Source organism: Nasonia vitripennis, chromosome 1, assembly GCF_009193385.2.
Source record: "Nasonia vitripennis strain AsymCx chromosome 1, Nvit_psr_1.1, whole genome shotgun sequence".
NCBI classification, from domain to species: domain Eukaryota; kingdom Metazoa; phylum Arthropoda; class Insecta; order Hymenoptera; family Pteromalidae; genus Nasonia; species Nasonia vitripennis.
The window spans coordinates 16,725,601-16,745,833 of record NC_045757.1 but is presented as its reverse complement, the minus strand read 5'-3'; the positions used below and the strand labels follow the sequence as shown (position 1 = coordinate 16,745,833).

The 20,233-nt window shown below is 42.8% G+C and overlaps 1 protein-coding gene across 6 annotated transcripts in view; it reads left to right on the top strand.

Moving 5' to 3' along the window:
- The first annotated feature begins 9,974 nt into the window (after positions 1-9,974).
- LOC100116615 (neural cell adhesion molecule 2) overlaps positions 9,975-20,233 on the top strand; it is a 108,205-nt gene continuing 97,946 nt past the window's right edge. For all 6 annotated transcript variants that reach the window (XM_031923877.2, XM_031923891.2, XM_031923889.2 and 3 more), the window contains exon 1: positions 9,975-10,712. The gene's annotated coding sequence lies outside the window, so the exon portion shown is untranslated. The remainder of the gene's footprint in view (positions 10,713-20,233) is intronic.

Here is a 20,233-nt window from a genome sequence, read left to right as displayed (position 1 = left end):
AACGCAGCGCGCAGCGTACAAGGTGCAGGACGGGACACGGCCATCGGATACTCATTTTCGAAATGTGTTTATACCTGAGCCCCGCGCTATATACCCAGCCGACAAAGTGCTTTTTATTTTTCCGAGCGGAGCACAATGAAGAGGCTAAAACTGCCTGTGCCGCTCGTACGCGATATAGCGCGCCATCGAAATATAAAGCGGTCAATGACGCGACAATGCACATAAAATTGAGCAATGGCGCAATGTATCTCGTGCACCCGGCACATTTGCACTCTCCGCCGTCCGCCTTCGGCAGTGTGCCCCCGCCCTTGTGCTCTTCGCTTGGCTCGAGAGCGCGGCCAATCCGGGGGGCGGAGACGCTGAATTTTGACTCATTGAACTCTTGATGCCTGCCGCACTATATATTGTATACGACTGGATTTTGATGGGCCGAAATCCGAAGAAGGCTAATCGATGTGAGAATCTTAGTTTTTGGTATAATTAGCTGTATTACAACGTTTGAAATAAATTCTCATTGATTCACCGTTGCTCTTCAAACAAATCCTCAATTTAACATGACGAGATAAAACCGCAATCCCTGTCGTCTTATCTGTGTGTCCGTGCGATCCGATGTGTTTCCAGTATGTGAGCTCAGCATCAACAATCACACCCCGAGACTTGACCACCTTCAGTGCTGTAACGGTTTTCCCCGATGATATTGACTCTGACGAGAGGGTTCAATGAATCCCTTCAGTCTCGTCGGGATAGCAATTTGGGTTTTGCGCTTCGCCAACTCCAAGCATCGCTCCTTTGAGCTTGGAATACAACTGTATACCTTGGAGATTCTCTATTTCTGTTGCCTGTTGGTAATACATTTGTAAAGGACTAAAAATATCCCGATGTTGTCGGGTGTTTGGATTAAATTCAATTATTTTCTCATTATTTTTTTCATTTCTGGTGTTAAATAAATCAATTGCATTTCATCCGTGTATTTCTCGCCGTTTTCGTGAAAATAAATATGCTTAATTTTAATGGAATTCCAAATTAAAGTACGGGCATAAATATTGGTGAATAAATTGTTCATGGATTTGCAGAGAAAAACAGTGCACTATGAAATTTAATATACAGGTAATTCAATAACAAACCGTAATTCGCTTTTCTAAGACCCCCTACAGCGGCCATGTGGCTACTAAAATAGATGCTGAGCTATCGAGGCAGCATGGGGAAATGTTCAAATAACAAGGGATAATAACCGTGTTTAACTAATTTATGTTACACATTCTGGCATACGAGAAGTAAGGGTACCTTTAAAATTTAAATATGTGTGAAACTCAAAATTTTTAAGCAAATAACCCATAAAACAATCCTCTATTCAACTGCGTTATACTACTGGTTTCCGTGATAATAATCAATATTTAGCCTCAAAAGCTTACTTTGTGCGATAGCGCTGCACTATCAGTAATTAAATCAGCGTGAACAGGTCGAAAGCCGCGCTGGGCAAAGCTGATGTCGCGAGCTTACGTCTGAATTCCAGTAATCTCATATAGTCAATGACACCATTAGTTGCGCTCGGAGCTCGCACGACTGACTGCGAGGCAAGCCGCAGAGACAGTTTCGAATTAAGAGCTATTTCGCCAGTGCTATATCGCGCAGAAAGAACGGAGGGCAAATTGCATCTGTCGCACTCGGCCCTTTCCGTGCAGAGCAGCTACAGAAGAGGGAGCTTCAGAAAACACATGGCTTTCTTCTAAAATGTGAAAAGCAAAAGGTTTACTCTGCAGATTTCAGATGGTTGGTCGCCAGTAAATTGTGATTAACGAAGATAGTCGTTCGGTGTATGTATGTGTACACGCGGTAATTGAGTGGCGGTGGTCTACCCTGCTGCAGAAGATCGAAGAAGTGACTTTTGAGAACGAACTTATATTCGTTCGTTATATACCTTTGGGCTAAAAGATTTTTCTTTCATTGTATCGGGAAGACCTATTTCTGAAGAGTAGTGCGATTGCAAAGAATGTCGCTTTCAATGGAATAACTTTTCAAATTTGTGTAAATGGAGAGCCAGGCATGCATCGTTTCACAAGTTTGCTTATTTTGAGGAAAATTTGTCATTGATATAGAATTTGATAACTTAATATAGGTTTAGGTTCCAGCAAAACTTATGTTTGCGCCACTAACATACCATGTCCAGTATTTTATTCGGTAATATGACACTGTAAGTTATACCATAAGGGAGATCGCGAGTACATATACATTCTAGAACAAGGAAACTTAATTGCTATTTAAATAAAGTATTCTCCAAACAAAAAAGGATTGACAAAAATTGCACGTGAACATTATCGTAGAAATAAAATAATTCGGAGGGTAAAAGATGACAAGATATAAAAATTCAAATTTATTTTACGAGCTCGCTATATCCATGAACGCAGGTAATGTATTTATGATGCTTTAGCAGTCTGTACACGTAAAAAACTTTAACCAATAAACATCACATACTTGATCTTTCAGAAGACCTTGAAAACTTACTCTTGCGAGATAAAAGTTTGGAAAATCTGCTGATTCAATTATGAGCTTAAAAAAGAATTCAGCGAATCCGGCGTTGAGAAGTTGACTGTACAGCCGGCATGCTCTCCCCTTCTTTCGACAAAAGTTCAATATATACGATTACTTAGCGATCGGCAAAAGCGTCCATTGCGAGTCAGCCTATATTGAAGCTTAGAGAGTTAGTCCTGCATATTGAACTTGGCCAGGCACACGCGTACGAACCTACTAAGCCCTGCCAACTATCGATTTTTGGACTGAAGTATAAGGATGAATATAAAACAACGAAATTGGAAAGGCTGCAGTCGCCAAGCCGACAAACGTTGAACGACAAATTATTATCAGTTTATCGAATTATCGATTATTCCTACAAGCAGTCACATGAGTGAAGTGTACAAGTACAGTGCTAATCTAATTGGAACGTTCGAATCAGTAATGCATCAAATGATAAAGATTTTTTATTTTAGCTTTTTCTGCAGTTATAATAATTATGAAATGGCCATTTAGTTCAAAGTTCGAATCCTCAAATTATTATTCGTCGGTTTAGTTACGTTTGACGTCGCTTCGATACAGTAAACATGAATTTCATCATTCCGTTTAAATTTATTAATAATCTGCAACAGGTAAAGGTTTGCGCACGTGATTCTACTAACACCTTGATAAAGTAGCTGCAAAATTAACATGAAAAGTGTATGGTCTTCATAAATTCTACTATTATTAAATTTTTAAATTAAAATCATACAAATGCTTAAAATTATTGCAGTCAGAGCTTTAAATGCAACAAAATTCACTTAAAAATAAATGTACGTGAAAAAGCATATTAACTCGGTAATATGAATGCTCGAATAAATTGCCACTAATATGAAAAGATCAAAAAAATAAAATGTACATGAAATACAAAACAATTATAAGCTTCATAAGGCCGTTGCGACGTGTATTGCATGGTGTACCTATAGTTTGTATATTTATATCCTTATATTTGTAGATTTTGAAAAAATTTTTAGTCCACTGAAAAAATTTCCTGCGAGACTTCATGAAAACGCTTGCTCTAATTATCTAATTATAATTATGACGCAAGAGCTACAGCCGCCTTGAACGTCTAAAATATGCAGTCGAGTTCCTGGTCTTTTTATAAATTTAAGGAAAATGGCGCGACTTTTGAAGAGCGCAGTTCTTAATCCTGATAAAGTTGTCGGAAAATGTATTTTTTGCTCCCAGTTGCAACTACCCTCTAACTAAATTTGTGTTTACGGTGACCGGCTGGACTTTCGTATACAGACGCGTACGCATTAAAATGTAAAGTTAATTTTAGTTAATGAATTTTTCAAAAATAAGCTCGAATCATATGCATAATTGCGAGTCTCCTCTGACCAAATTGACATAAATAAAATGAAGTAACTGAAGGTATTTTTGCTCATTATATATAATTTTGTTTGAAGGAGAGCCTTTGCGAATGTTAGAAGCATACTTGGTTGGAGTTTACTTTCCGCATAATTATACAAATGTAATCCAGTTTTCATATGGACTTGATTATATTGCTCTTTAGCGACTACATTTTTTGAATCACAGCTCATTCGCATGGGATGACAAAATGTTCAATCGAGCATACATTTCAAATAATCCTACAAAATTTTGCAAAATATAATGGGCATTGCAGCTGTCACATGGAATAAACGGCAATTGGAAAAGTGCCCATGTTCGATAAACAAAAGGCCCATTATTATTATACGATCATAATAGCCTGCGCGCAGCATTATGATTCCAAGTTCACGCGCGCAAAACTAACTTATCCACTCGGACTCGTACAATATACCTCCATGAGCGCGAAAGCCGCGGGCCGCAGTTGTAATATCTGAGAACAAAGAGCCCGCTGAAAAAGTACTTTGGAGCGGGTTAACAGGCCGCGCTATACATTTAATGTATGCGTACACGACTAGGTATATCTGAGCTCGCGCGCGTGCGATTCTTTTGGCCGTCCGAGATTACACTGCCTGTGCGTTGTGTATGCGGCTTCGTCAAATAATGTGGATAATTCGGACACAAAGCCCAGTGCCCGACGCTTGCGACCTTTCTCTCTCTCTCTCTCGCACACACTCGTGTGTGGGGATCATGCGTGTGTATGTTCGAGAGAACACAGAGCGAGAGAGTCGAGAGCGTGCGCGCACACACTACCGGTAGTTTGTTATGTTAGCACAGATGCCCACGGACAAATAGGTACGCCGAGCGGAGCGGCTTCGATCGCGTTGCCGCTTGTTTGGGAGCTTATACCCCTGTCGATACTTTAGCAGGCTCACTTGCAATACCTAACGCTTGCTGCGCGCGATGTTATTATTTCAGGTTTGTTTCGTTACCGAGCTTTTGTTATGGGTTATATTGCCTGTTGGTTTGGCTGAGAGCTGGTATTTTTTTCTACAGCGAATTCAATCTGGGAAGAATAAGCGCATGCTCGTAGTTTTAAATAAAAAATACCCTGCAGGCAAACTAAGATCGCTGCTGGCAACAAATCGTAGACTCTTCGGGCATTTGCCAGCGCAGTTATCATCGGATTGTTCTACTGATAATTGAATTGAATGCCCTGTTAATGCGGACTCTAAGCGCTTGGAATAGATATTGTTATGGGGGTTTGCGCGCTTATACCTCTGCGCGTTCTATTTGTATTTAATATGTACTGCAGTTTGATTACTGCGCCTGGCTTACGAGAAATGAGTATGTTAATAAAAGATTAGTATTTGTGACCGCAGTCATTAAGCTGGCCCCCTACGTATATCAATGCTCATTATTGTATTTGATCAGATCAAAATTTTGGCACTGTTCATTCAACGCATCGGCAATGTAATGTAAACAGGGACTGATCTTTAATGTAACAGTCAGTGCAGACTGCAAATCACGGAAAGAGCGTAGGTAATAAAATATTTGCCTCCTTTTTCTCCTCAAATTATACCGCAAAATTGTAGCCATTATTTCTCTCGTACCCAACTCGTCTGCCTCGTCGCGAGGAGTACTTTGCATTTAATTACCACGACCATTAAGTAACGATTACGCAATTTTGAGACATTCAGTGCGCGCAGTGGCGGTGTGCCGTTTCCTCTGGGGAGAGCAAACGTCGCACGACGCGTCACGTAGAGTCGCACACAAACACCCGCACCCACCCATATACAGGCGCGCATTCACACAGCAAAGCTTGTGGCGGTCGACGGTGAATGAAAAGCTAAATTTGCTGATTGGCATAATCAAGGGAAGCGTTTTACTCGGCCTAAGCCGCGGTGGATGCATGCGCCGTTGTAATTTGGTGTAATTCAGGTGCTGCTGCTGCCGGGAGAGAGCCGACGTTTCAGCATTAACCCTCCTTAATCGACACCAGCCAGCCAGAGTCAGGGCGCAACGTCAGTACGCGAGCGAGAGAGCCGTCCTCGGTTGCAGTAATTTCACGGCGGCATGCCGAAGCTCACGTACGAATTGCGCTAGGCGCAAAGCATTGGTAGAAAGGCACCAGAGACCTGCACACACCCACACACACAGGACAGACGCGGAGAGACAGACGGATAGACAAGTAGGCGGCTCTCTCTCTCTCTCTCTCTCTCTCTCTCTCTCTCTCTCCACAACAGTCGCGCGCTGCAGCAGCAGTACTGTACGATTGGTATATGTACAGACTGTTGGCAACACACGGACTCGCGCGCGCACACTCACATACGTGCCCGCCATACTCGAGAGTCTTTTCCTCTCTTGGATGGCCAGCGATAGACACCGGGCATTTCCGTTTACGGCGCCGGACAAATTGGACTCGCCCCCTCGCGAAATTGGATCGAATCCCTAATACGCCGAGTGACAGCGGTGACTTTCTTGTTATTTGTTGCGCCACTGATTTGTGACTCTTCGTCGGAGCGTTGCCCGCTGTGTTCGTTCGTTTTCTCGCTATACGCGGCTCCCTCCCATCGAGTAAGACAGAGAGACACGCTGACATGGCCAGAGCGCAGAGACCGGTAGTTGGAGAAAAGTTCAATGAATTATTGAATTTTCGATATCCGCTTCTATTAACGTTGTTTATTGGATGTGTAGGGAATTATGCTCTTGTCAGTTTATTGTTTATGTTGCCCGCTGTGAAATATTCGTCATGTCACCGCGGCCGTTCCAGCTTATATTCTCTTTGCTTTTGGACGACTGAACTTTGTGTGTGATTTACTTTTCAGAACTTCTCTGCAGCTCCTCACTCTCGCTCGTATTTTGTTTGGTCTACGCTTAATTCATCATGTATTTATGCAATTTTCTCTATATCGTGGACATTCGTCTTCTTCGATTGCACATAAACGGTGCGCGATATTTTATACGAGTTAACCGAGTAATAAAAACACGTAATGGATAATTTATACCGTTCTCTGTACATCTAAACTTCTTTAATAAAAAAAAAAAAAAATGCGCGGCTGTTTCATCATGGCAAAAAGAAAAACTGAACAGCGAAATCCCAAAACGTAATCGACTAACTGCAACATCCAACAACCAGAACCAGTTCAATGAGTGCAAGTGGATATAGTCAGTGTGCAGTCAGACAAAGCTATCCGCAAACCTGTGCGAGTCTATTTCTATACCGATAGCAGACTGTTTGGCCGGATTTTTCGCAGCAACGCATAGAGCCGAGTACTCTCTCTATCTCTCTCTCTCTCTCTCTCTCTCTCTCTCTCTTTCTATCTCTCTATCTCGCTCTCTCTCTCTCTCTCTCTCTCTCTCTTTCTCTCTCTCTCTCTCTTTCTCTCGTATTCCTATGTCAACGGAAACCGTTCGCCGAACTAGCGGCAACAATGCAACTCCAGTATATACGGCAATATAAATTGTAAATTCCTCTGCATTGCTCTCCTCGTGTATACTGCCGGTTGGATTGAAGTGCTGCGCCGCAAGACGAGAGCTCGGCAAGCACGAAGTAGCAGCAGAAGCGAGCGCGTCTCTAAAGGTAGAAGAAACTCGAACTCCTGCGCGCGTGCCTCCGCTCCCTTACCTGCTGAAAGGGAGAAATAGATAGAGAGAGAGGGAGAGAGAGAGAGAGAGAGAGAGAGAGAGAGAGCAAAAGATCGTCGAGTAGGGCGAATACAAATTAACCAGTTAATGGGAAAGTTCGGGCGCGAATTGAAGTCGAAGAGTCCGTCCGTGAAGTGGCGGAGAAGGAGGAAGGGAAGACAGTGCAGGTCGCTGCGGCTCGATCGCGCGTGGCTAGCCGGAGAGTTTCGTGGCCCGGCGCAATGCTAATGGCCAATTCGGCTCCCGCTGAATTCTGCTGCGCCAGCCAGAAACTGCGGGATCTAGAGGGACTCGTGCGGAGTTTGGTTACTTTGCCGCGAAAGCTCGAACGCTCTTAAACCAGTTTGGATCATCGATACCTGTCGGGAGAGTGTCTGTGAGTGTAGCAAGAGGAACAAGGTACTCCCACGCACACTTAATGAAGGGTGTTTGTTAGCTATGCTGTTATCCGCTATTAGATAATTTATTATTCCTTTGAGTTTTACATCAACTTAGAACTACTTATGGAATTGTTGCATGCTCTTACCTTCATACATTGTAGTATGAGTATTCAACGGCTCTTTGTCAGCATATTATTTTTTGCGGTACTTCTTCTCATCCTCACTGTACATTACTCCAAGATTAGTACTTGTTAAGATGCAGATGTATTCGTTGATACTGGAGCTCATGACCATTGTTCTCCGAATCTGCAAAATCAATAACATTGTATATCTCTTTTGTTTATGCAACACATATTATACTCTCAACTTTCTCAGTAAACAGTGAATCGAAATAAAGCTTATGGAATTCATTTTCAATAATTGTTATAATTTCCACATGAATGATTTTCGTAGGAGAAATAAAATAATAAAATTAGAAATATTTTCCTTTAATTTAAACATACAAGTATTAGCGTACATAAAGTTTTATAGATGGCAGATATAGAATAGAAGACGATATGGGGATGCCTCAAAGACCGAATCCTTCTTCGACTAGTTACTCGTCGTTCATTTAAGCAAGTACAGAAGTTAGACTGTATTGTTGGCGAAATCGCTTCTTGAAAGTCTCCTCGGGATTGACTTCTAGAGATTGTCGTCATGATTGGAGCTACCCCTTGCGATTAGTTCATCGGCTCGCATGCTCCTCTATTGTCAGACTCCACTTGGCTTTCACTTTACGGTAGAATTTCGAGGTCGGTTTCAAGCAGACGACAAGTAGCCTCTTTCTACTTTTTTCTCTCTTTTTTACTCTTATATCTACAGTCTGTGCAGATTTAAAACAAAAATTCTTCCGTTTATAAAAAATATAACGTTTACGAGTCAACCATGCAGCGATGAACAGTAAAGTAAGCAAAAAACATGTGTACGAGTTTATGCTCAGGTACTTTAACCTAAGTATCGGTTAGCCTTTCGAGCATTGACGTCATCGGCTTTACACCGCACAGCACAAAAATATATGCATGAAATACGTTTGAAGCGTTCTCACTAGCAGACTCTCGAAGCTATGGTTAAAAATGAACAAGAACCTTGAGCGATTAGAGGTGAATTCGCGAATCGAGTTCCCGAATGTAATTTTTGCTTATCAAAACACGCGCGGGCTCTAAAAATAATGCTAAGGTCGCCTGTACCACTTGCGCTTTATTTAAAAAGGAAAAAAAATAACAACTGCCCACGCTCAGTTACAAGAATCATTTTCGAGAGCAACCACCTCTGACTATTTGCGTCACTGTATGCAATTAAGCTCATATTTTCAATGACACGCGTCGTTGGATCCCTGGAAAAATCCAGCTTTGGAAAATGTATCGTGTCTCCGCGCAGCGCGGCAACTGTCGCTCAAAAGCGATCTCGTCAAAAAGTGTATTCATCTGCCAGAATCAAGCAGGCGTCACTCTCACGTGAACATTGGAGAAATTCGCTGTAATTCCATCGGATATAAAAAATCAATAGTTTCGTACAAAGTGATCCTTATACCCCCTTCTCAATTTTGACACTACTGACTATAGGCTCGAAGCACACCTCTCGAGCCGGTGTAGCGCGCGGCTCATTCAAAGTCAAAGCCAGAGGCTGCATGCAATGCAAGTGCCTCGGCCGCAACACCTTTCAATCATCGCGGACCCGATCGGCCACTTCCGCCGCCGCCGCCGCTCTCCCCCGTCATCATCATCTCTCTCTCTCTCTCTCGCTCCGACCTGCACGCACACGAGATTCCCCGCTCGTTAGTAAAAAAGCAGCGGCGAACAAAGGCGCACGCAGAGAGCAGCAGCCACGGCGGTTTAATACGCATACAGGAGGAGGTTGAGAAAGCCATGCTAGCTCTCCCTCACTCCATATCTCAGGCGAGCGACAGAGCGGGCCGCGTTGATAGTATAGCGGAGAGAGAATAAGAGCGAGGAGTAGGAGAGTAGCGCGCGCGATGCGGTACTAGGCAGGGGGCATGCGCGTCATCCGGGGGTGTAGGGCGGCTCTTGGGGGTTAGTCTCTCTTGAGCAGTACGCCGCGGCGCATGTGGGGCCGAAGCGAGCGCGCCGCACCAAATCACGGTGCCGCATAGTATCGCGTAGACTTCTATACCGAGCAGAGCGCACACCGCGCGCCACGTTCAAAACAGCGCCGCTCCCGCACGCGCGTTCCACCTGGTGCTAATCTCGAAGTTAATACGCACTGCGATCTTTCTCGTACAAGACATACGCGAGTGTGCGAGGATCGGCCTGTATACAAGTGCGAGTGTCAATCAAGTGTGTGCGTGTATAAGGATTCCAGTCGTGTCTCACCGATGCTGTTCCCCGAACTCTCGAAGCTGGCCAGCCCAGTAAGTTCGACTCGAAGGGATATCCACGAATAACTGTCTCCGGAACGTATATAGTAGCAGTGCGTGTGCGGAATCGAGCAGGAGCTTATAAATTTGTGCCATCGTCGCGGAGAGTCGAGAGTTATCATAGGCGGAGAAAGTTTGGATCGCGACAAGTTTGCCCGGCACACGCGGAGGCTTGCTACTACTGCTGCTGCATTGACGTTTTGACGTATCGCGCGCACATCGTCAAAGTGTATGCGCTCGGTATTTAGGACACGCGGGAGATGCCGAGGCTCCGAGCGAAGCAGCTTCAAAGACGCTGCCAGCAGCAGTGCGCCAGCTGGTCCCGGACTTGGCTAAACTAGTTCCTCGCGCGGCGCGAGGCGAGCGCTCGGAATGCCAAGGATATGATTACTCAGGTAAATGCAGCTCCACACACTTGTATATACATACATACCTGTATGCGTGTGCGTTAGCAGATTGCACCTGCGCATCTTTTCTATAAGCTATCGGCGTGATGTGCCTCCGCGATACTCACTTGCGTATGTAATATGCTCAGGGCCTGGAGTTCCGGCGAGTTTCGTATAAAAATATACAGTCTGCCAGGGAAGTTCGGTACATACGCCAAGCTCACTTGCGGGGGAGTGCATATATCTATATAAGTAACCGCGAGCGCGCGAGCGTCGCTGCGTTATTAGCATTCGGAGGGACGGAATGACTGATGGCTTCCGACTTTTGTTTGCTTTTCATTTCGAGCCAAGTTTTTGCCGAGGTGTAAGCAATTTCGATATAGAGCCGCAATATATACACAGTTCGTTCGGCTATTTCGGATCTGCACTTGCGAGAAATAGGTCAACTTTGTTACACAGCGCCGCTCATGCTGCAGCTGCTGCTGCTGCAACGTGATTCAAATGTTATATTTTCAAAGTTATTTTTAGAACGATGTATGCAATCGATTTTTCATCGACAAAACGAGTTGCAAGATTATTAACGCGTTGTTTACTCAGTCCGTTCGGTGACGACGGTCGTTAATTACTGCCCGTTCGATCTAGACTCTGCAATGAAATTTATATATACATTATATTAAAATATTCATTTTTATAGTCTTAGACTGCTTATAGAAGGTGTTGACTTTGTTCTGTTTTGCTTTGGACATCGAAAGCATAATAGCATCGCATAACTTTTTTAGTACGATTGGACGAGAAAAACAAGGAACAATCTCGCTATATTGTTTGGGTTGTTTAGTTACGATAAATTGATGAATTGCTGCGGACGCTAAAATATGAACTCTGTGAATTTCTAACGCTTTCGCCTATAGCACAATAGAGCTTCTCTAAATATCAATTTGAGCTGCGTTGAATTTATTAATGTTCATCTTTAAACTTAAAATGACAAGAACTTATTGATTTTTTAGTGCCATGTGCATTGCAATTATTAAAATCCTAAAATTTTCATTTGTTAGACCGCGTAAATACAATGATCGATTTTATGAAATCAAACAAAAGTCAACATTAAATATTATGTCTGCATCATAGAGCTTATGAGAGCATTAAATCGATAACTAGGGAGATTCTACAGCCTGCAGTACTTTGTTTTCATTTGCAATGAAGCTCAATATATTTGTAACCCAATACGCGCCATTAGGAACAACTTTGGCTTGTACATTTCAGACAAACATTATCATATTAATGTCATTTTAGTAAGAGGCCATTAGCATGAATTTGTAAATAGCTGTACATTCGTTATCCAAACGGTATGGTGTTACATACTCCAGAGATATTACTAAATGCATGGAATTATATAGTTTTACTAGAGCTTGAACAGCGCGCGTCGTGCACCCTAACCTATAAGATATTTGGACTTCCTGACTTAAACATGCACGTGCATTATATAAGCCAATTACAAGAGTTTTATTTTGGCTTAAAAAAATGTTCTTTTGGAAAGTAACCAGAATTCTCTGATCACAGCAGAATTCGATTGTTTTGATACTTGATAATTCAATAAAGTTATACGTTGGCAAATAAAAAAAAACATGTATACGTTATTGAGTGAAAATCAATACCTGGATACTTTGATTGATATTTTATGACGTTTCATATGTCATAACATGCTTTGATGTCATCAAAACTACTAGAAGATTGTTCGTAATTATTTTCTGTGATCCTCTCTCATATGCTTGCGTAACCCAGAACATATTTTTCTGGTTACCCATTTCGATTAAACATATACTGCTGGATACAAAACATGTTTGTCAGCGTGCAATAACGGGAAACGAGAAGGAATATAATAAACCCTTTGGAAGCTTTTCGATATTTTCATGCGTCACAAAAACAAGTTATCACGCAACCGCAATGGTATAGCCTCACGCTGCTCTGCAGTTGTCATGTGACTCGCGGCAATTAATTCATGACGACAATCCGATCATTCTGGAATATTATCTATAGCGAAATAATTACTTTGATCTATTTATACGAACTAAGTAACGAAGTAATTTTTCATAAATACCAGTATTAAGCTTATGTATATTATCCTGTAACGAAGCTGATACGTTTCATCCAGCATTAAAGCGGAAGAACGAGTGAATTTTGTAGTAATATAAAGCGAAGCCGAAAACCTATTCCACGAAAACGTTCCCTCTGCGCTCGTATGCGGCTAACCGGAGATTGTCTCTAACCCTGTGTGTGCGTATAAAATGACGGTTTGGGTAAGAGATGTGTAAAATTTACACGGGTCGGTGTAGAATCTACATGAATTTCAGTGAAATCCATAAAAACGCGCGTGCCTGACTTACACCTTCTCTTGAATAAAGAAATAATTCGCTTCGTACCTTTTCCGAGCTTCGTTACAGAAAAATACACTGCAAGTTTTTCGTTTGATCGATTTCCCATGTTCCAAGAAGTTCGCGACTCCATTGATGCATTCGCAAAAGGCTTTACATTTCAACTCTCAATATTCACGTCGAGAAATATTCTGCATCTGAATTACATCGACTCTGAGAATTTGGTTTGATTACTCCTGCTTTTCAGCATCGCTAAAGTTATTAACTCCCTCGGATATGCTTGTTAGTATAGAAACCAGGGCTCGGAATTATCCGGCAGACTGGTTAATAAGCATTTGATAACATTGGCCTAATATTGGGAAGCTGATCTAACATCGGGCCAATATTGGTCCGTTATCCAAACATCGAGACGTACGTTCTCGGAGGTGCGGCGGCGTTGCAGCCGTCGCCTCCGAGAAACAGCGGCGGCATACCGCCCCGCAGCAGCTGAAACTGACCTGATTTTGAACAATTACTCCTTCGGAGGCTAGCTTGCCTCCTAAATCTTCCTGCTTTTTATCTCTCGAGAAATTCCGCCGACGCTTTCCTCCTCCGCGAGCTCTTTTATTTCGATGGCGACCGCAGGGTGTTAAATTTCACATTCATCTATCGGCTCTTTTTCGCATTTTTCGGAGCCTCGAGAATTATTTTCCTAGCTCTCGCATTTCAGCCACTTGTGCGCGCGATCAAAGATGCATCGCGCGCCGTATGCATAGCACTTCGGCATCTCGCTCCTTCTCTTCCATCCCGGTTTTGGCTTCGATATGGAAAATGGTAGCGCGTCATACATCATTATTCCTAGAAAATGTTTTGTTTTGCATGCTACTTCTCGCGTATAATGGATTTTGAATTACTGGCCAAATAGACACATCTAAATAAAGATTAGCTACATGTTTTCGTGTTTATATGATTGCTCATTGTTTAATCAGCGTTTATTTTGTAGTACGCGTAGGGTGAGCTGGCTTTATTTGCTTATCTTTCTCGATAATTTACACAAAAGACTCCTACATAGTATTTCTGCGTATTCCGTAACGAGCACGGTGTTTAATAACATGCTTTTGCTGTTCGTCCAAGCGTATGATTGAGTCTATCTGAAGCGGAGAAATATTTTTCTTTCGAATATTTAGAGCTACGATAATGGATGAAAATTTTTCACAGAAAATAGAATCGCACATAGAGTAGTACCAAAAAAGAAAACAAAAATTATAATTCTTCTGCTCCTTGCGGACCTCGTCGTATTTCATCCCGGAACTAAATCGCGCACTTGCCTCTGCCTTAACCGCGAGAACGGCCGGGCAAAGAAGGCACCGCTCCTCTATATCGCGGCCATAAAGCTCGAGTAAAAAGCGCGTCAACACGGAGGAGCTCCCACCTAATAATGCAGAGCCAGCGGCAGCGATCCGTTTCCATTGCGGCCGGTAATTTCGAGCGATTGCCCCGCAGCCATTGATCTCCGCCGGCTCTATCCCGTCGTCCCGGAAATTACGCACGCGGCCCATTGCCGGCGACGACTTATCTCACTTTGATCGTCTATGTATGTGCATATGTGCGGGAGTGCAAGCGTATTTTGGCCACGGCTAATCCCCCGCGGCGGTATACAGAGGCGCATTATGCACCACGCGCGCACGAGCTCCAAACTTTCCTGGTAATTGCTGGGCTGTCTTTGTCTTCCTCGATTCTTTCGCAACCCGTTGTAAGATCCGCGACCAATGCGGCTGCCTCCTCGATATTGAGCTGCATTTTTATCGCGAGTTTCAATATGCAGAGCTTCGCTCGTCGACCTCTGTAATTTCAAGATTCTGACGTGAAGAGCTTTTTTCTGTCCTCGTTTTTACGAGGACGGAATCAATTGATTGGCGATGATTAAAAGATCGTGGATTCTAAGCTGGAACGTTGTTTGAGGCAGTATTCGGATAATATAAAAGTACATGGATAAGTTAATTACAACTATTTTTAATCGCACTCTCTAGTTCTGCTGCTCTTTTTTTCTAGGAAGAAGAAGCTGGGCAAATGAGTACTTATTTCGAAATGAAAAAGTTGCTTATTGGTGTGCAGAGTTTCACTTTTCAGCACAAAAGACTATGTTGCGAAAAAAGTTGTTTCAAGCCTTTGAAGTAAATGATTATTTCTTGGAAATTTGCAGTACTGCTTTTCTGCGTACAACCAACGCTAATGGAGTAGTTTAGTTGAATATTTTCCAACGTCGATCATTTAGCGCTCAAATATTATTTAACTTTGTTTTACTTTTCTGCTATGCGCAGTAAACAAGGACTATGTTGCTAAAAAGTCAAAGATTTAATTAGCTACGACAGATTTTGAACATTAAACAACAACAAAAAAATACTATATAGTTGACATAATTTTCAGACTCGCTGAAGTAAAATCACAAGCATTATGGATCCGTAAATATTCTGAAGAATTAAAGCTCAAGATGTTGAATCCGAATGACTGAGGAAATTAGTGTCGTAATTCGGTCGGGCACAGATTAGTTTGGAACTTTTAACTCAGCAGGAATTATGATAATTCAATTTGAAATGCAAGAAAATTATCATACAAAGTAAAATAAGTTTCGAAAGACGAACGGCACGCTGATTCGGAAAATGAAACTTTGGATACGTATGTCGCCTGCGGTTTGTAATTTAAACTTACGAATCTTTGGCGTTGGTTTAATAATACACTTGCAGCGATAGTTTTTATGGCATGAACAATGATGAAACTGAAAATAACGAAAATTCGTTTCCTAAGCAATTTTGAACTTTTGTTTGAGATAAGTTGTTTGGACATCAAGTAGTCAAAGTAATTAATATTACTATCGATCGCCCTTACTTATCCTCCAGCGAATGTGAGTTTAAACGACAATCGCATGCGCTGCCAGAGTCCGCGCAATAAAAAATAAATAATCAGTACTCTAAAGCAGCCAAGGCTGTCTCGCACTGATTCGACCCCACAAGCAGACTGGAATTGGCTGCCGCAATAGCTATTCATAGTTGCATTCGCCTACAAGGGATCAGCGGCGAAACAAGGCACGGCCCAATCGCACCAGTTCATCGAATTTCGGAGGATGAACTCGACCGGGCACAATAATGATCGGTTCCCCCATAGCTCTGGATACTTCGCGGATTAGCATCGAGGCATTTAACTGTTTAATTGAATACGGAGAAATATAGCGACGGCCGCAACAACCGCATACACCGCTATACCGAGAGGCTTTTCCCGTGACGACCGGTGCTAATCTCTCATTATTACACGCCTAGATAACGATTAATGACCTTCCGTTGACTACGCGCTACTCGGCCAACGCTTTGGCCGAGGACATCGAGGAACGAAAATTGCCCAGCTCAGCCGCATAGACGCGAGCAGACATGGCCCGAGTTTATACGCTGTGCGTGTGCAGCGTTATGTGCGTCTGCTCGGATTTTAGATTAATAACTACGGTTCATCGTTGGAATTCCGTAACTATCGGAGCGCTCAGATTATTGAAGCACAAACGAGGGGGTTATATATATATGTATAATATAGTGGATGCTGATGAGCGAAAATTGCATTCCACAGCGTAGTCAATGAAAGAAATAAGGAGAAGCGGGGAATTCGCGATATGCTGCAGATTGATTTTATTTCAACGCGGTCCGTAATTGAATTTCGCGTTTATGGGAAACAAGTATGCCGCACGATTTCGATGATTATTCACGAATCCAATCTCGATCAATTATATTTTATTGGAATGTTGGCTCGATTGATTTATCTGATTCAGAATTTATCCTAGAATTCACATTGTTTGCTAATGTATAAATTGGGTACGTCTGACTGAAACAATTTAGAGAGAATTCAACCATACCACTTCGTCCTGCACGTTTAAAAGATGAATGACGCAAGTCTCGCCGGTAAAAGTATAAATAAAACTTCCTCAATAATTAGCGAACAAGACAAAAGCGAGGCGTAAAAGCTATGCAGAAGAAGGACACAGAATGATAAAACACGGCATTGCTCCACTTTTGGCGTGTGCATCGAAACGGTATCGGCAGAGGTCTATAGCTTCCGCTCGTCGATATCTGCACGAAGCGTCATTCGAGACACTTGCGCCATTTCGATTATTTACCGTTTCAGTAATGACGAACCGTTGCCGCCGCCGGCGCCTCGGCTGCGATGTCGCGGATATTTCATTTTATACGACGTCGAGCCGCGGAGGCCAAGAGCCTACGCTGTCTGTAATCCTTATCGACGCTCGCATTAGCCGCAATCTCAGCCTGTTAAATGGGCTTTAGGCCACGGATTTTCCGCATTAACACTCGATGCCGCTGCACGAGGAAGACGGCCGACTTCGATCCGTTCTTCTTCCACACCCTCTGTACATTCACTCGTCCCGGCCGAGTCGACGGAACCGCCTCCTATATTGAGAAAAGAGCATCGAAAAGCCGCGCTGCGCCTATACAGTCGTGCCGGGGTGTACAGAAGGGACCGCGCGCGGGCAAGTACAAAAGAAAACCATGAGAGGAGGATAAACGAAGGGGAAGCTGCTGTCGGGTAGCGGCGAGAGCCGCGCGAAGATAGTCTGACCGGACGAGAAGGAAAGAGAAAAAGAGAAGCGAAGAGCGAACGAGGGTAATGGAGAGGGACGCGATGTCGAGCTTCGCCTAGTAAAAATTACCATTTTAGCTGGGATACGATTTGCTGGATATGAGAGCGCGTTGTGTTGTATTACGGCGATAATAACAACTTCATGCGCGCACATCGAAGAGCTTCATAACGGTGTCGTAATTATCACGATAAGAGTCTGATATAAAAATGCCAGCGAGTATGCGTATGAAATTCGAGTCGCGCCGTAAACAAATGTTCGACGCTGATTCTTCGATTTCCCGTCCGTTCGTTCGGCGCGGCGGTGGTTCTAAAAATACGACGCATGATAAAGCTCGGCCGAGCTACAAATAAGACTCGACGGAGAAAACGTCGTAGAAGGCACGTATGAGTTGCAAAGCGCTACAAATAAGGGATATACGACGAGCGGTTTCGCGTCTCGTCGACACGCGCTCGTGTGTATGTGTGTGTACATATACGTAATGTCACGCGAGAGAGAGAGAGAGAGAGAGAGAGAGAGGGGGGGGGGGCGATAAAGGGGCGGAGGGTCTATATCGCCGAGAGCCAGATTTTCATTGATATGTATTTATGCGCGATAAATCTAGCCGCTCTTTTTTTGCACCCGCGTGCGCGCTCGTCGTCGCGACGTACGTTAAACGCGATTATCATTCATTAAAATCGAATATTTCGTGTCGTCGTCGCTCGAGGGGCTGAATCGCGCGTTACTTATTCGACTTCTCGTATTTTTGGATTTACGATGTAGGATTGCGATGGTCGCGCGTATTCATTCAATTTACATGCTTGATTAGCATTAACTGCTCGGGAGAGTAATACATACAGATGCCGGAGTATATGAATAAAAAATTGCAGATTACTTATTACTAAGTGTTCAAAAAATGATACAAGCACAACTTTACGGTGCGATTAAAATTGTAGCGGGTTATTTCAAGCTATTCGCGTAAAGAATGTAACATATAATTTTAACTCAGAAACGGAAACGTGATACAGATTGAATTATATACACTTTATAACACCCATAAAGCAACTATGCGATATACCAGTATTAAGACTCGTAACAGTGCAGAACCATTATAAAAGCACGTTTTATTGCGCTTTTGTACTTTTATGTTTGGATGAATGTTGCAAATACACACACCCAACCCGAATAAATAAGTCGAAACTCCTCCGATCTTCCTTCCCAGCTCTAGCATACGAATTAGTCAAATCGCGTATCGCGTGTAATTTACGCGGAAAACTTTCACGAGGCAAGCGGACAAAGAGAGATTCGTGCCACTGATCGGTGATCTGCGAAACGCTCCAAGTATTATCAATTTTCGGGTGCGCAGCTCGCGCACGAAAAATGTTCCCGGCCGCCGGAATATTAAGTACAGTCGCAGAATTTATGAGGGTAATTTAAGCGGCTACGAGGATTGCAGTGTTTTACTCTCTCCTCTCTTGCCTGCTGCCTACCCTTCCTCCTCCTATTTCTCCGGCTCTTCTCCTACGAATCCAAGTTAACTTTGTTGCCAGAGATCCACCGGTATTAATCGCTCGGTGTTTATTTCCCCGTAGACAAAAGTTTTCCTCGTATTTATTTCCCTGTAGGTATTGAGTTCTGAGGACACGGACAACTCTGTACGAGGCAGATTCTTAAAAATGAATTATCTTTGACTTTCAGGACTTTATTGTTGCTGACTGCAGATCGCTTTCCACGAGAACGATTATCCAAACAATAAAATTTTCCGAGTATTTAATTCCGATTCAAATTTTCATCCTGGTTCTGATGAAATTACTTTTATTTGTGCATGCAGCTGACAGAAATCAATTTCACGGAAATATTACTTCAGCAGTATATGTCTTGAAAAGTTGAACAAATTTTAATATTTTTCTTCTATAAACGGAACGTTTTCTTTAACGATATTTTCTTATTTTTATTTTGGTTACCCACAAGAGCTAAAATACGTTTGTGTAAATAGTTGATAAAGCGGACTGCTTCTGTCAGTATCTTTGAATTTGTGCATTATTAAAAACAAAATGACTCGCTATACCCGCTACACAGTAGAATTCATTTAACCTCAAAAAAAAGTTATAAGCCAACAATGTGCAATCCACTCGGAGAAAACTGAGTTATTAATTTGCGCAGTTTCGCGAGAGCATGCGAAAAAGTCGAAACAAAATACGCATTGTTAGGTCAAGATGCACGCATGCTCTATGTATACACACAATCTCATGAGGTGCACCTACCAGCTAACGCAAGCAAAATGCATGCACTATTACTAGTTACTCATTCAAAAGAAAAATAACGACTGGATTATACACATGTTTCTTGAACTTCGCTAGACTGCGCGTATCCACGAGCAAACAACGGCGACAAAAAATTGGAGAGAGAAGAAGGGGAAGAGGTTGATAAGAGAGAGGGAAGAAAAATAATAAATAGCGCGCAAGAGTACGCTGGCATCAGAAAGTACCTGAATAAACCTTTCTTTGCTTAACCCAAAAATTTGTTCAGCCAGAGTTCATTCGTCGTGGCAACTCAGAACGAATCGCCAA